The sequence below is a fragment of the Chinchilla lanigera genome, unplaced genomic scaffold, assembly GCF_000276665.1.
Source record: "Chinchilla lanigera isolate Chin_1 unplaced genomic scaffold, ChiLan1.0 scaffold00036, whole genome shotgun sequence".
Lineage (NCBI taxonomy): Eukaryota > Metazoa > Chordata > Mammalia > Rodentia > Chinchillidae > Chinchilla > Chinchilla lanigera.
The window spans coordinates 17,736,809-17,751,999 of record NW_004955437.1 but is presented as its reverse complement, the minus strand read 5'-3'; the positions used below and the strand labels follow the sequence as shown (position 1 = coordinate 17,751,999).

Genomic DNA, 15,191 nt, shown 5'->3' with positions numbered 1-15,191 from the left:
ATAAACTAACTTATTTATCTAATTCTCTAGTTTTATAGTTGAAGATACTAAAATGCAGAGATAATGTGATTTGTTCATGATCACATAAATAGTTGCATATTTTGAGCTAGATACGATCTAGATCATTTAGAGTCCTTTTGAGTGTAACATTCAACTATTAGGACACCCTAAATAATGATTTTATTTTTATTTTTATTTTTATTTTTATTTTGGACACAGGGTCTTGCTATGGAGTTCAAGCTGGCCTTGAGCTTATAATGCTCCTGTGTCAGCCTCCCAGGAATGCTGGGGTTACAAATGAGTGCTACACGCCCCTCTGGCAAATGATTTTCTGTTCCCTTTTCAAAAAAAATTAAAGATCTTTGAATTATTTGTCTGGAGAGAGTCTGACTTTCATTATTTGTATTCTACCCTACTACATCATTACTTGATAGAGCTTGTAAATTTACAGACTCTGAGACTATTATCCCTGGACAACTTTTATCCCTTGTTAGGTATATCATATTCCAACTGGTCTTCATTTGGGAAATGATAGAATTTATTTGACAAATTGATCCTTTGTCATTTTTAATTGGCTCAATAGGAAAGTTGAAGCCTGAGTTAAGTTCAGGAGACACAGGAAAATGTAGACTATCAGGATTCAAAGAGGAACTTAGCGAATTTTTTTTTTCTTTCTTTCTTTCTTTCTTTTCTTTCTTTCTTTCTTTCTTTCTTTCTTTCTTTCTTTCTTTCTTTCTTTCTTTCTTTCTTTCTTTCTCTATACTGGACCTTGTGTCCAAGTGGAAGTGTTATGTCTTTCTTGCACGGTGGTTGAGCCCAAGATAGAATTTAGATCTCCTGGACATAAGTAACATAGATCTTCTAAAATAACACTCTGAATATTGCCTTGTTTTCTGAACATCAGTGTCTGGTCTGGGCTCGTCTGGTCTGGTTTGGGACACCGCTCACAGGTTTGGTGTGAGCCAGGGGAGACTGGGCAAAGGAGTAGGAGAGACAGTGTTTTCTGTGGAGCCAGAGAGTGCTTTCTTTGCCTGCCTAGACAGATTGAGTTTGCTCTAAGACTATTCTGGGACCTCTAGCTATTACTGCCCTACATGATGATTCTGGAACCACTTCTGTGGGGGAGGCCTACACAGGAAACTTCATGTGGGCTGTGGGTGGGGTCCTAGGATATTTTTCTTCTAACGCTCAAGACTTTTTGAGGTACATCCAACAGATTTTGCCAAGCCACTCAGATGGAGAACATTCATATGGAGACTAAAATTACACTAAGACTGAGACTTTCTTTGTTGACTTGGTTTCTTTAGAGCATTTAAAAAGCTTTCAAACTCATTTCAGGACCTATGGGTTTTTCAAAAAAACATAAGAATAGTAAATTTCAGATTACTGCACAAGTTTTTTTTTTTTTTTGTCTTTTGCGTTTTTGAGACAGGGTTTCATTATGCTGTTCGGGCTGGCCTTGAAGTCACTTTGTAGCCCAGGCAGGCCTTGAAGGCACAGCCATCCTCCTGCTCAGCCTCCTGAGTGCTGGGATTACGGGTGTGTGCCACCAGCTCGGCAAGTTTTCTGGGTTTTGGGGTTTTTTTTTTGATTACGAGATTTCTGAGTATGTCAAATGAGCTTTTCAAGGAAAGTGAAATTGTTTCATTAGAAAAATCTTGGACAATCAAAACAGGAATCCTTTTCTTTTGGGCAGTGTTGTCAGCTGTTAATGCTCATATTTATAAATAGGTTATCTTTGTGAAAAAGAGCACAGGTTTTCTAACTCCAAATCTTTGTAGCCACAGTATTGCTACGTTAAACAGAACTGTTCAAAATAAAACAAACCAAAATGATTGTATAGACTGAATGTTAACTCTTTCCTGCAATGTTTTTTTTTTTTTTTGGTCTTTTTGAGATAGGGTCTCGCTATGTAGTTCAGGCTGGCCTTGAGCTCACTTTGTAGCCCAGGCTGGTCTTGAACTCCAGCGATCCTCCTGCCTCAGCCTCCCAAGTGCTGGGATTACAGGCGTGCACCACCACGCCCAGCATTTTCCTGCAAATTTTGTTAATAATAGTCATGTCTATTTATCTTTTTGTGCCTTCATGGTTTTACATTCTTATTTTAAAAATACTGTAGGCAGACATGATGGTGCATGCCTATATTTCCAGAACTTGGGAAGCTGAGGCAGGAGGATCATCATGAGTTCAAGGCCAGCCTGAACTACATGGTGAGACCCTGTCTCAAGAAAAACAAAACAAAACAAAACAAACTGTAATAAAACATATGCATTTTTAGTTTTTAAATAATGAAGCTAACTTATAAATGGATGACCCTATGTCTCAGGTGGCCTAGGACAATCTGGTACTATGCATATTATCCTGATACAATTAGTAATAGCTTTTCATTAATTCTCAAAAGTGTTCTATTTGTATAATAAATTCTGGTCACCCATGTATATGTAATAATCATGCTGTTAAAGTAGGTATTAGCTGTGAAATGTTTTTTGACTAGGACTGTAAGATAGTGGACTATTACTTATTTTGGCTAGATTTAAATTTTTTTCATTGGTCATACATTTTTGTACAACGAGAGTTCTCTAGTGTGGTGGTACAAGCACGCCTGTTGTCCCAGGGATTGTAGCAGGAATGTTGCAAGTTCCAAACCAGTTTGGATAATTTAGCAATTTGGAAAGATCCTGTCTCAGAGAGACCGGACAGGGAGCACGAGGGAGACAGTGATTTGAGTGTCTAAATGTGGTATATTGAACCAGAAAACACATGACTTGCCGCTTGGAATCATTTATTTGCTCTGTGACTTTTGGCAGTTTATATAACCTTGTTGAACTTCTTGTTTCCTGTCTATTAAACAGAGATCATAACAATAACTATCCTACATGATTATTGTGAGATTTTAAAATAGCATAGCTGAGAGCAGTGGCTCAGGCCTGTAATCTCAGCACTTGGGGGAGGCTGAGGTAGTGGGGTCTCCAGTTTGAGGGAAGCCTGGACTACATAGTGAAACCCTGCCTCAGAAAAGAAACTAGTCAGGCATGGTAGTGCATACCTGTAAACCTCACAGTGTGGGAGGTTGAGGCAGGAAGATTGTTACTGTCATGGCCAGCCTGAAGTATATAGCGAGACCTTGTTTCAAAAAACCCAATCAAACAAAACAAAACAGAACAAAATCTAAAAAGAAAACAAAAGGTAGCATATATAAAAAAGCTTATGCCAGGCATGGTAGCATATGCCTATAATCCCAGAATTCTGTAAAGCTGAAGCAGGAGGATCAAAAGTTCAAGCCAGCCTGGGAAATTTAAGGACTTAGTCTCAAAAAATAAAAAAGAGACTTGGAATGAATAGCTCAGTGTAAAGGCTATGGGTAAAATCCCTAGTACCATATCAGAACAAAATAAAACACCCGAGAATTGCTCCCTATTTGTTAGTCATGTCACACATTTGCTCCTGAAAATTGAATGTGAAATGAATAACTTTATCTAGGAGAAACTGGTATTTAAATGGAACATTTGCAATTTTTAAGAAATGTGTTGTTTTTTTTTTAATAAAGCAGAGCAGGGAAATAACAGTAGTTGGGGATACATGCTAGGTTGATGTTTTTTAGGGGAAGGGGTTGAAATTTCAACATATTTGTATGCAGGAAAGCTTCATCTGATGTAAAGGGAAAGGGGTAGACGACGCAGGGCAGGGGAAGGGATCACGTCCCTCGAGTGTACAAGTGGAAGATTTTGAATGCAGAAGCGAGGATTGGCTTTATCTATCCAAGAGACATAATACCTTTGCCTGTTCACTTTTTAAAAAGTGCTAACAATATAATATACTTTGTTTTAGAATGAGGACCTGGGGATTGAATCCAGGACTTCATGGATGCTAGGTGGGCACTCTCCCACTGGGGTACATCCCAGCCCAAATTCTGACAATATAATGATTGTGTAAACAATACCAGGTCAACATAGAATATCTTCATCTCCTCAGAAAGTTCCCTTCTGCCTCTTTGCAGTTGATTTCATTCCCCTCCCGTCCTAGACACCCAGTTTCTGACCTCTCTTACCATTGATTATTGCCTATTAGAGAACTTTGTATAAATGAATCAGATAGTAAGGGCTATCTATATTGATTGCTTCTGCTCAGCATGGTAATTCTGAGGTTGACCCATTTTGATATGTCAGTAGTTTTCCCTTTTCATTGCTGAGTGATACTCATCATATGTTGTGTGTGTGTGTGTGTGTGTTTGGTTTTTCAGACAGGGTCTCATTATGTAGTTCAAGCTGGCCCTAATATCACTATATAGCTCAGGCTGACCTCGAACTTGGGGTGATCTTCCTGCCATGCCTCAGGAGAGCTGGGATTACAGCCATGCACCACCTTGCTCAGCAATTCATCATATGTGTATAGCAAAAATTCTCCTGTTGACAGACTGGGCTGTTTCTAGTTTTTTACTATGATGAATAAAGCTATTGTGAACATTCCTATTTATAAGTTCTTGTGTGAATTTGAGTAATATCTAGCAATTGAATTGTGTCTTAGGGTAGATTTATTATGTTTAACTTTCAAAACCACTAAACATCCAAAATGAAAAATTTGACACATTTTACAAATCTACCAGTGGCATTCTGTGATCAGTTGTTCCACACTCTTGAAAATAGTGAACATTTTAAATTTTATTGTAGTCATTCTAGTGAGTGTACAGCTGTTTTTCCTGTGGTTCTCCTTTGCATTTCTTCCATGGCTGATGTTGTAATTGGTCATTTACTTTTCTTTTGAGGTGTTTGTTGGTTCAAGTCTTTTAAATTTTTTTTTAATTTTCAGATAAGATCTTTGTAAATTGGCTAGACTTGCCTCAAGCATGGGATCCTCCTGCCTCATCCTCCCCAGTGTCTGGGATTACAGGTGTACATCTCCCCCACTTGGTGCAAGTCTACCTCTATAGAGGTCCCTGCTGTAGGATTTTTTTTTTTTTAAATAGGAATTGAACCTAGGTTCTCATTCATGCTAGGCAAGTGCCCTACCACTGGGCTACACTCCCAGTCAGGATGGTTGGACTTAACGATTTTTCTGCTTTGCAGTAATACAAAAGCAACAAGAATTCAGTACAACCTGTACTTTGAAGTTTGAATTTTGATCTTTTCCTGCGCTAGAAGTATATGGAGCAATACCCTCCCATTCCCCAACCCCCGAAGTACTGGGAATTGAACCCAAGGCCTTCTTTCCAAATTACATCCCTGGCCCTTTTTTATTTTTTATTTTGGCACAGAATCTTGGTAAATTGCTCAGGCTGGGCTGGACATTGTGATCCTCCTGCCTGAACCTCCCAGAGTGGTGGAATTACAGGGATGCACCACCACACCAGGGTCGACACTCTCTCTTGGTTCCGAGCTGTCAGTAAGCTGCAGCTCCTGGCCAGCCATGGAGTCAGTGGGTAAGCAAAACAGCTGATACTGGGTCTGTGTTTGTAGGTTGAGTGTACTGGACACACTTTCGTTTTAGGATATTGTCTCCTACCTGGTGATATCTATGTTTTTTGTTGGGTTGTCTTTATGGAGTTCTTTTTATATTCTGGATACTTGTCAGATTTTTATACACACACACACACACAGAGCAAATATTTATTTTCTCATGGTCTGAGATAAGCTGTTTGTGTGTGGTACAAGGAGTTGAACCTAGTGTTCTTTTAAATAATTGATTTTTTAGTTTAAGTTCATGATATTCAGGGAATGTATATTGTTATGTATTATAAACACATCTGTATTATACATACAGAATATATTGCTTATTATTATTTCAGTCCTTTTATACCTACCAAAGTTAGTTTTATGATCTAGCCTATTGTCTATTTAGGTGAATAGTATGTGTGTTTTTGAAGTCTTTAATTCCATTCGGCAATACCATATTTTGAAAACCTCATACCAAGTTGTTGAGTTTAATCTTTCATAAATGTCATGTCAATTTTTTTTTGTTTTTGGGTATCAGGAATCAAACTCATGACCTCAGGCTTGGCAGGCAAGTGCTTATGCCTCTGAGCTGTATCCCTAGCCCCTGTTGTTTTTTTTTGAGACAGGGTCTCACTGTGTAGTTCAGGCTGACCTTGTACTCACTATGTAGTCCAGGTTGGTACTGGTTGATTTTCCTGCCTCAGCCTTAGTGCTGGGATCACAGGCATCACCATGCCTGGCAGATTGTTTTCTTTGTTTAGTTTTTATTTACTAAAGATATGATTGATCTACTGTAGCGTCCGCCTTTTAAACTGGACAGCTCAGTAGTTTCTGTTGCACTCCCAAAGTTGTACAACTCTCACCACTAATCTCTGCACAGTTTCCATCATTCCAAAACAAAGCCTCATACCTGTTAGCAAGTTACCCCCCATTGTTGCAGCCCATAACGTACTTTCTGCCTCTGAATTTGTCTATCCTGGACATTGTATGAGTAGAATCATGTAATAGTTGTCTTTCTGTGCTTTTTTTCACTGAGTCTAGTGTTTTCAAAGTTTATCCCTGTAGGATGTGTCAGTATTTCATTTCTTTTTTTTTTTTTTTATCTTTTTGAAACAGGGTCTCGCCACTATGCAGTTCAGGCCGGCCTTGAGCTCACTTTGTAGCCCAGGCTGGTCTCGAACTCACAACAATCCTCCTGCCTCAGCCTCCCTAGTGCTGGGATTACAGGTGTGTGCCACCACGCCCAGCTTTCACTTCTTCTTGTGCTTCACTACTATTCCATTGTATGGATGTACCGTGTTTTATTTATCCGTTTTATTTATCCCAGTTAATAGATATTTGGGTTATTTACAACTTTTGGCTGTTAGGAGTAAAGCACTATAAACGTGGATGTACGAGTTTTTGTATTGTTACTGGTTTATTTCTCCCAAGAGTACAGTTGCTGGGCCATGCAGTAAGTATATGTTTAGTTATGTGAGGAGCTGCTAAGCCCTCTCCCAAAGTGGCTGCATTGTCCTTTTCAAGCAGCAGCACCTGTAGTTCCTTCTCATTCTTGTCAATACTTGTTACTGTTCCAGTCCTCTCGGAGAGGCTCTCTGTGCTTGTCCAGGCCCATCTTATATTCAGCCAGGCTTGCAACTCCGCCACATCCTTCTCTTCAGCTTGTGCAGAGCCTGGGGCCCGGAGGGAGAAGCCCAGGCCTTTTGAAGCCTTTTCAGAGCAGACCCAGCCCTGGGCACCTGTACCCAGCCTTTGAGAGCCTCAGGAATATTCAGAACTTTCCAGCCCCACCCACTGGACATTTCATTCCCCTCTTCTCTGTTTTTGTTTTTTTTTTTGTTTTTGTTTTTGTTTTTGGTTTTGTGACACAGAATCTCACTGTGTAGCCCGGGCTGGCCTCATCCTTGCAATTATCCTCCTGCCTCAGCCTCCTGAGGCCTGAGATCACAGGCATGCAGCACGTCCATTTTTGGTTTGGGTTGTCTTATTTGCTTCAACTGCTTCAGGCAGCTGGGCTGTTAAACAGCTGCACCTGGTTGTTTTTGAGGAAGACCTTGGAGGGGAAAGACTGTTGGCCGTGGGTACACTAGAAGCAGGTCAGATAACAGATGCCTAGGGAGTGGGGCTTTTCAGGGAACTGCAAGTCAGCCGAAATAATAGTGGTTCTCTGAAAATGGGGCTTTGAAAGAGCTCTGGCCTTGTTGTCACCCCTGCAGGGGGTGCTGAGCTCTGGATTCCACTGTGTTCTAGGGCCGTTCCTCTCTAGGACTGCCTTGGAGTGCAGGGGACAGGGGATGGGAAGAGGGCAAGAGAGCACCACAAAGCTTGCTGTTCTTACCGAAATTTGTACAGCTTTTTATTTTTTCCTGATGTGGAATTTTCTGTGATTGAATTATATAAAAACAAGACATCAGTTTTCCAACCTAAACATATTAAAACTATGTTCATACTCTCATAGACTACGCAGAAAAGATGAGACAAACATGTACATTCCTAGGACAGTGTATCAGTCAGACCAGGTCCCTGCAGAGGGAATTTCCAACATGACCTCATTTATTTGTGGGGTAATGGAGCAGTCCTTTTTGAAAGAAAAATTAAAATTTTATTAGTACGTGTTTGTGGTGCCTGATTGCACTCATTGTGGGTCCTTCTTTAGGTGAACACGTTCATTTACCTTTCCAGTGGGACCAGCCCTCTGGCTTTTTTTGTGGCCTCCTTCCATCCTCAGATCTGGAATCCGATGAGTTTCCGCAGCCTCTTCCTTTTCCTGTCATATTTGGCTGAAGCAGAGTTTTGGAATTGAAAGCCATGAAATCAGCTATTCCTTAAAGGAAATCTGTTATCAGAGGAAATGACTGTTGAGAACTGACTGGCTGTCCAAGACTTGTGTTGTGTCCCTTTAAGATATAAACCTTCTTATCTCTTATTCCTGTTGGGGAGAACTCTGCCATCTTTTATGAATTAGTGCTCCTCAGATTGCTGCAAGCTGTTGATTAATATTTAGAGTTTAGAAAATAATTTTTTTTTTCTTTAAACCAGTGCTCTTGTTGCTTTTATGGAAAAGAGGATTTTTGGAAACCCGTACTCTGCCACCCCCAATGATGTCACCTAACTGTTTTTTAAGCTTTTTTTTTTTGAGTCAAGGTCCACCCTTGTAGTTTAGGCTGGCCTTGAACTCACTGTGTAGCCCATACTAGCCTTAAACTCCTGGCGATCCTGCTGCCTCAGCCTCCCAAGTGTTGGGATTACAGGCATGTGCCACCACACTTGATCATCCAGTAGTGTATGTTATATATTCACAGTATATTATCAAAACCAAAAAATTGGGCTGGGGATTTAGCTCAGCAGCACAGCGCCTGCCTGGCAAGTGCAAGGTCATGAGTTCGATTCCCGGTACCGGAGGGAAAAAAAAAAACAACAAAAAAACCCAAGAAATTAATTTTGGTATAATACTAAGTTGACTATAGGCCTTACTAGAATGTCACCAGTTTTTGTGTACACCTTTTAATTTAGTGGTGGTGGTATATAATTCTGTAAAATTTTATCATGTTTAAATTTCCATTACTGTTACCACAATCAGGATGCCAAACTGGTTATCACAAACTCCTTCATGTTATCTCTTCATAGTAATGTTTTCCCCTAAAACCTTAACGCCTGGCATCAGGTCTGTTCTCTACCACTCATTTTGTTGTCTGAGAGCCTGGAGTAGTAAGTTGATATGCAGTATCTACTGTACATAAGGACAACCCGACACCCCCATTAGCACAGCATCTTTGAGATCCATCCCAGTTGTGTGCATCATGGTTCATTCCTTTTTATTGCCAAGTGGTAATCCATTACATGTGTGTACCATAGGTTGCTTTCCTGATCATGTGGGTTGTTTGCAGTCTTTTGTCCTTAAAAATAATTCTGTTGTGCATATTTTTGTGTGGGTTTCGGTGTGAAATTGTTTTCATTTGTCTAGGATGAATTTCCAGTTCCTCACTTAGGTTTGTGCCTGTTTTATCACTAGTGAAAGTGGGATGTTAAACATTAACGAAGGCTGTGTATTTAGAGATAGGGATTCAGCTCAGCCTGAGCGCCTCTGCTTCGCATGTGCAGCGCCCTGGGTTTGCTACCTGGCAACGAGATCGTTCATTTGTCTTCCTTTTTCTTTTTTTCAGACTTTTTTTTTATTGGTATATTTTAGATATTCATAATGATAACATTCATCACAGGCAGTTTGTACCTGTACGTGATCTTTCTTCTTTTTTTCCCATTCCCATTCCCCTGCCTTCAACCCCTCTTGCCTCCTTATTTACAGCAGCTTTGCTTTCATTTTTTTGCTTCTATTCTTTTTCTCTTGTCTCTTCCTTCCTTTCCCCTCTCCCCTCCCTTGTTCCCCTTCTCATTTGAACATTTTCTTCCCGTTTCCCAGTGTCTGTTACACACTTTGGTCCTTATTTACACTTTTGGTTTCTCACACCAGAGAATAGTATTAACTACTAAACAGTATTTAATTTGGGTCTTTTTTTTAATTTTGTGCTTCACTAAAGCAATTTTTAGTTCCAGTGTTTAATGTGTGTGCACCCGGCATGACAGATTCGTATTCAGTAAGTCTTCACACAGAATTCTATTCTCAATGAAGAAGCCAGTTCCACCCAGGAGCTACTATTTTTTTTCTCCACACAATATAACCATCTTTGTCTTTTAATTGGAATTAGTAATCCATAGTTAATGTAATCACTAATATGGTTACTCTTAAGTATAACATCTTTTTGTTTTTTTATTTGTCTTATCATTTGTTTCATCTTTTAAACTTGAGTATATTTGTATTGTAATATTTTAGGGTTTTTTTATATTTTAGTATTTATAGGAGTATTATGTCTTCTGAATTTTTAGCGATACCTGTTTGTATTACCATGTAGTGATTGCTCTAGGGAGAGCAGTGTTCATTCTTAACTGACATCCTGTCTTGAATTAATGATGTATCACCTCATCTTCCATACGAGAACCTTTAAAGTCTCACTTTACCTTAGACTCAGCGCTGATCCTATGGGAATCTGGAAGAAGAAGCAATCTGTTGATAGAAAAGGTCAGAACATATAGCATAAAATCACTCAAAGACTATAATCACTCAAAACCTGTGTTTTGAGGTAGGCATTAAGATTATAAGTTTAAGATTTTTAAAGGAATCTTTACCCTTTACTGTCTAAATGATTGAGCTCTATTGATTGAGCTCTGTTGATTGACATAAAGTGCAAAGCAATTCTTAAAATCAAAAGTTCTTAGGACTTTTAGAACTGAGGGAAGGAGGGAACGGCTAAGTCTTCGGGAGCGAGGAAACCAGGCCTTGATGCTCACCTTGATGCTCACCACCAGGAGCCGTCATCCCCCTTGGGAGGGGCGCCGTGGGGCTGGGCAGGGGCAGCTTGTGCAGCTCTTGAGAAGATGATCAAAAAGTATTTCCGAAGTGTGGTGACAGCTGAGGAAGTTTAAAAAGATAGGGACTTCTCCAGGCACAGTGGGGGAAGGTACAGTTTCCTTGAAGAGAACAGTGACATTCTGATTGAAGTAGATTGTGGGATTGTAAACCATGATTTTTCAACTAGTTTGGCTGGAGAGATGCAGTGTATTAACCATGGTGACCTTCCTCTTGTCTTGTTTTGAAATTCTGTTTTATTTATTTTTTTCTCTTTAAAATAAAAAAAAAGCCTAATAAACAGAAAAAAGAAAGAAAGAAAGATGCAGAAGGATAGAGTTGCAGGTAAAGTGCAACGCACTTCACTCGTGACCGGCTGCGTCCTTCGCCCATTCCTCCTGCGGTGCCGAATTTTCAAGGCAGCCACCTTGGGACCTGGCGGCTCACAATGATGGCCGGTAGCATCTTGCGCTTTATCCATCGCGGAGGAAGGTGCTCTGTATCTGAGCGTTCCGAGGAAAAAATCCTGGGTTCCTTCTGATTTGTCTCCCTTAGAGTCATCTCTGAATCAGTGCCTACATTTAGAGAAATATATTGTGCAGGTTGGTCAGACCGTAACATACGTGCCCCGGGGTTAAGGCAGTCAGACTCCTGTTTGCCGTGGTCTGCCATGGATCAGCTCCGTCCACATACCCTTTTTTATTACTAATTAAGTTTATTGGTACACTTTAGGTATGCAATATGATCACATTCATCTTAGGGAATTTGTACCTGTACGTAATGTATCTTGATTCTTTTTTCCCCATTCCCCTCCCCTCCCTTCAGCTCCTCCTCCCCTCCTTATTTACAAAAGCTGTTTCCATTTTTTCCTTCTTTTCTCTTTTTTCTTCTCCCTTCTTTCCTTCCCCCTCCCAGCCTCCCTGGTTTCCCTCCTCATTTGAAAATTTTCTTCCTGTTTCACAATATCTACTGTATATTTTGGTCCTTGTTTACACTTTCGGTTTCTCACAGCAGAGACAATGCCATCTCTTATCTTGAGTGAGGATATTTGGGATGAAAGGAGGACAGCGAGGAACAGATGGCAAGCACACAGTTCGGATTTGTTACAAGAGTGGCTTCAAGTGACCTTTCTAAGGGCTGGGCGTGTTGGCGCACGCCTGTAATTCCAGCACTGGAGAGGCTGAGGCAGGAGAATCACAGCAAGTTTGAGGCCAGCCTGAACTGCATAGTGAAACCCTGTTTCATAAATACCGAACAAAAAAAAACAAACAAGTGGCCTCAGTAAGTTGTGATATTCTGCTGCAAATTTGATGTAGGGGGCAGAAGGATACTTCTTTATCATGATAGAAGCGTCTCATTTTAATTTGGATGATGGTTGCATGATTGTGTACGAGCCAGACAATATTCACATTATTATTTACTGATTTTATTAGCAAGAAATAATATTAAAAATTTTTGTAGCTATTTTTTATTATTATAGCTACTTTTGTCATTTTTTGTAGCTATTTTTCTAGCTATTTTTGTCATTATTCTTTTTTAATGTAGTACAGTTTTTTATTTTATTTTCCAGTTTTATTTTTTATTCCTACATGTTCACATCCTGGTGGCCAGGGAATACAGAACCAGCCATCCCTCCTCTGGCTCTCTCCTTCTCTTCACTCGTTAGTTGTTTCCTTTGTTGTGCAGAAGCTTTTTAATGGATAAGATGCCATATGTTAATTCTCGGTGTTCCCCGGTACCTGCGCCCCCCGCCCCACCACAGATTCTCAGTGTCATTTCCTGTGCATTTGGGGTTTTGTTTCACAGAGTCCTTGCCTATACCTATGGCTTCAAGTTTTACCTATTTTTTTTTAAAACTAAGAGTTTTACCTATTTTATTTTCTAGCAGATTGTACTAGCATTTATTTATTTTTTGTGCTAACATTTAGATCTTTAATCCATTTTGATTTTATTTTAGCATCTTGAAATAGGGGTTTAGATTTAATCTTCTGCATGTGGGTAATCAATTTTCCCAACACCATTTAATAAAGAAGCTATCTTTCCTGCAGTGTTTGTTTTGTCAAAGATCAGGCAGCTGAGTGTGCCTTGAGGTATTTCTGTATTCTTTATTCTGTTCCATTGATTTACAGGTCCATTTTTTTTTGTTTTGTTTTGTTTTCTCTAATACTGTGTTTCCACTATAGGTATTTTGATTGGGATTGCATTAAATCTCTGTATCAGTTTTGAAAGTATGACCATTTGACAGTATTGGTTCTGCTTGTCCAGAAATGGGATATCTTTCCCTTTTTTTTCTTTTGAGACAAGGTCTCACTATGTAGTTCAGGCAGGCCTTGAGCTCACTATGTAGCCCAGGCTGGCCTTGAACTCTCTGAGGTCCTCCTGCCTTAGTCTCCTGAGTGCTGGGATTACAGGTGTGTCCCAGCTTCAGTCCCAGGAGATTCTTGTTCTTAAAAAGTTTTCCGGGATTTAAGGCTAGGAATATACTTCAGTTTGCCCACCTTTCCCCCAACAGTTCTTTGGCTATAGTAACCAGATGCCTAGAGGTGTTTCATGGTTTGTTCATCTTATTCAGCTAACTCAGGCACTAAGACTCTGAATTATTTGACTCTTAGGTACTTTTTTAGTTCTCAGAATCAATTCTTTGGATGTCTACATTGTCATCTTTGCTTAAATTTCAAATGCATTATACTAAACAATTTTGAGAATGTACAAGGAATGAACTTCCAAAAGGCAAGGTGTCACAGACTAGGGATGTAGTGTGGAGCCTTTGCCTGGCTTACATAAGGCCCTGGGTTCGACCTTCAGCACCAGGGTGAAAAGATGTCACAATTAAATTGATTAATGTCAAGAGGGGACAATTAGAGGTGGAGGGATTGATGTAGGAGAATAGATTCTTTTTAGGGAGGGGAGTCAGAGTCTCATTATGTATTCTAGGCTGGCCTTGAACTCACTATGTAGTCCAGGCTGGCCTCCAACTCAAAGGCAGTCCTCCTGCCTCAGCTTCCCAAGTGCTGATTGAGTGCTAGGATTACAGGTGTGTACCACCACACCCAGCTGGGGTACTTTTTTTTTTTTTAATCATGATACAAATCTCATTTTAATTCTGGTGGTGATTACATGACTCAATATTGAACTAAATGCTTATATAAAGAGCAAATGGAAAGAAAAAGGCAGACTGCTGTCCCCCATACTGGTGATTGTACCCAGGGCCTTTGCACTGAGCTACACCCTATGCCCTTTTTTACTTTTTATTATTTTGAGAAAGGATCTTGCTAAGATGCTAAATGGCCCAGGCTGTGTGTGAACTTGGAGTCTTCCAGACTCGTCCTCCCAGAGTGCTGAGATTATAGGTGTGTGCTATCCTGTTTGACACCCATACTTAAAAAAAGTTCTAAGAGTTTTTATTATTTGAGTAATAATAAATCAATCATAGTCCCTAATGCAATGAGGTAGCAAGTTTGTCTGTTGATCCTTTATCTTCTGAACACTTAAAATATTTCCTTATGCTGTTAGACTTTTATTTTGATCAAAAATGCAATTTGTGTGTGAATAATGACATTTATTATCTTAAAAGCCTCCTCCACTCCATTTTCTTTAAAGAGACAAATTCTTAATTGCATATTAAGTCGTGGTTGTTCAATCTGAAGTATCACTAAAATGCTGCAATTCAATTTTGCGGAGTCCTTACAAACTTTAATTGTAGGCCACACTTCATTCTGTTAAAGAACCCCATAGGCACCACTCTCGTTACTATTACCAAAGTGTGTCTTCAATGCTGAGCTTGCTGACTGGTTTGGAGGCCACTGGAAAGAATCTTCAGCAAACTGGAGACCAATGAGACATTATACAGGGCAAGTCTTACGGAGTGAACTAGTTTCATTCTCCTCTTGAGATTGACCCCAGCACGGCCACTGGTCCATTTCCTGCTGTCAGGTGTTTTAAGACCTTACTGTAAAGTTTGGCGTGAGTGAGAGATGGAACAAAAGTAAAGAAAGCCTTTATCGTAGGGCATGGGAGGGCTGCTAAAGAGATACAAGGACCCTCTAAGGAGGAGGTGGAGAGACAAACATATTGAGCTTGGCTGAGGGTGGGGTTTATGGGGGTGGTGTAAGTGACATAATAGACGCTGATTGGGAAGAAGGGATTTCTTGTGGGCAAAAAAAAAAAACAAAAACAAAAATGGGAAGTTGTGGTTAGACTAAGGAAAGAAGGCGGAAGTTAGCCTGGGAGGGACACATTGTAGGGAAGTTAGCCTGGGAGGGACACGTTATAGGCTCTGCGCCAAGATGACTTGGCATGCATGGGTGAAAACCCCATCGCTTTTGCTTGCTCCTCGAGGACATGTATCTTGTTCCCTAATA

At 40.0% G+C, this 15,191-nt stretch overlaps 1 protein-coding gene across 3 annotated transcripts in view; it reads left to right on the top strand.

Moving 5' to 3' along the window:
- Adk (adenosine kinase) overlaps window positions 1-15,191 on the top strand; it is a 506,600-nt gene that overhangs the window by 34,141 nt on the left and 457,268 nt on the right. The gene's annotated exons all lie outside the window — the stretch shown is intronic.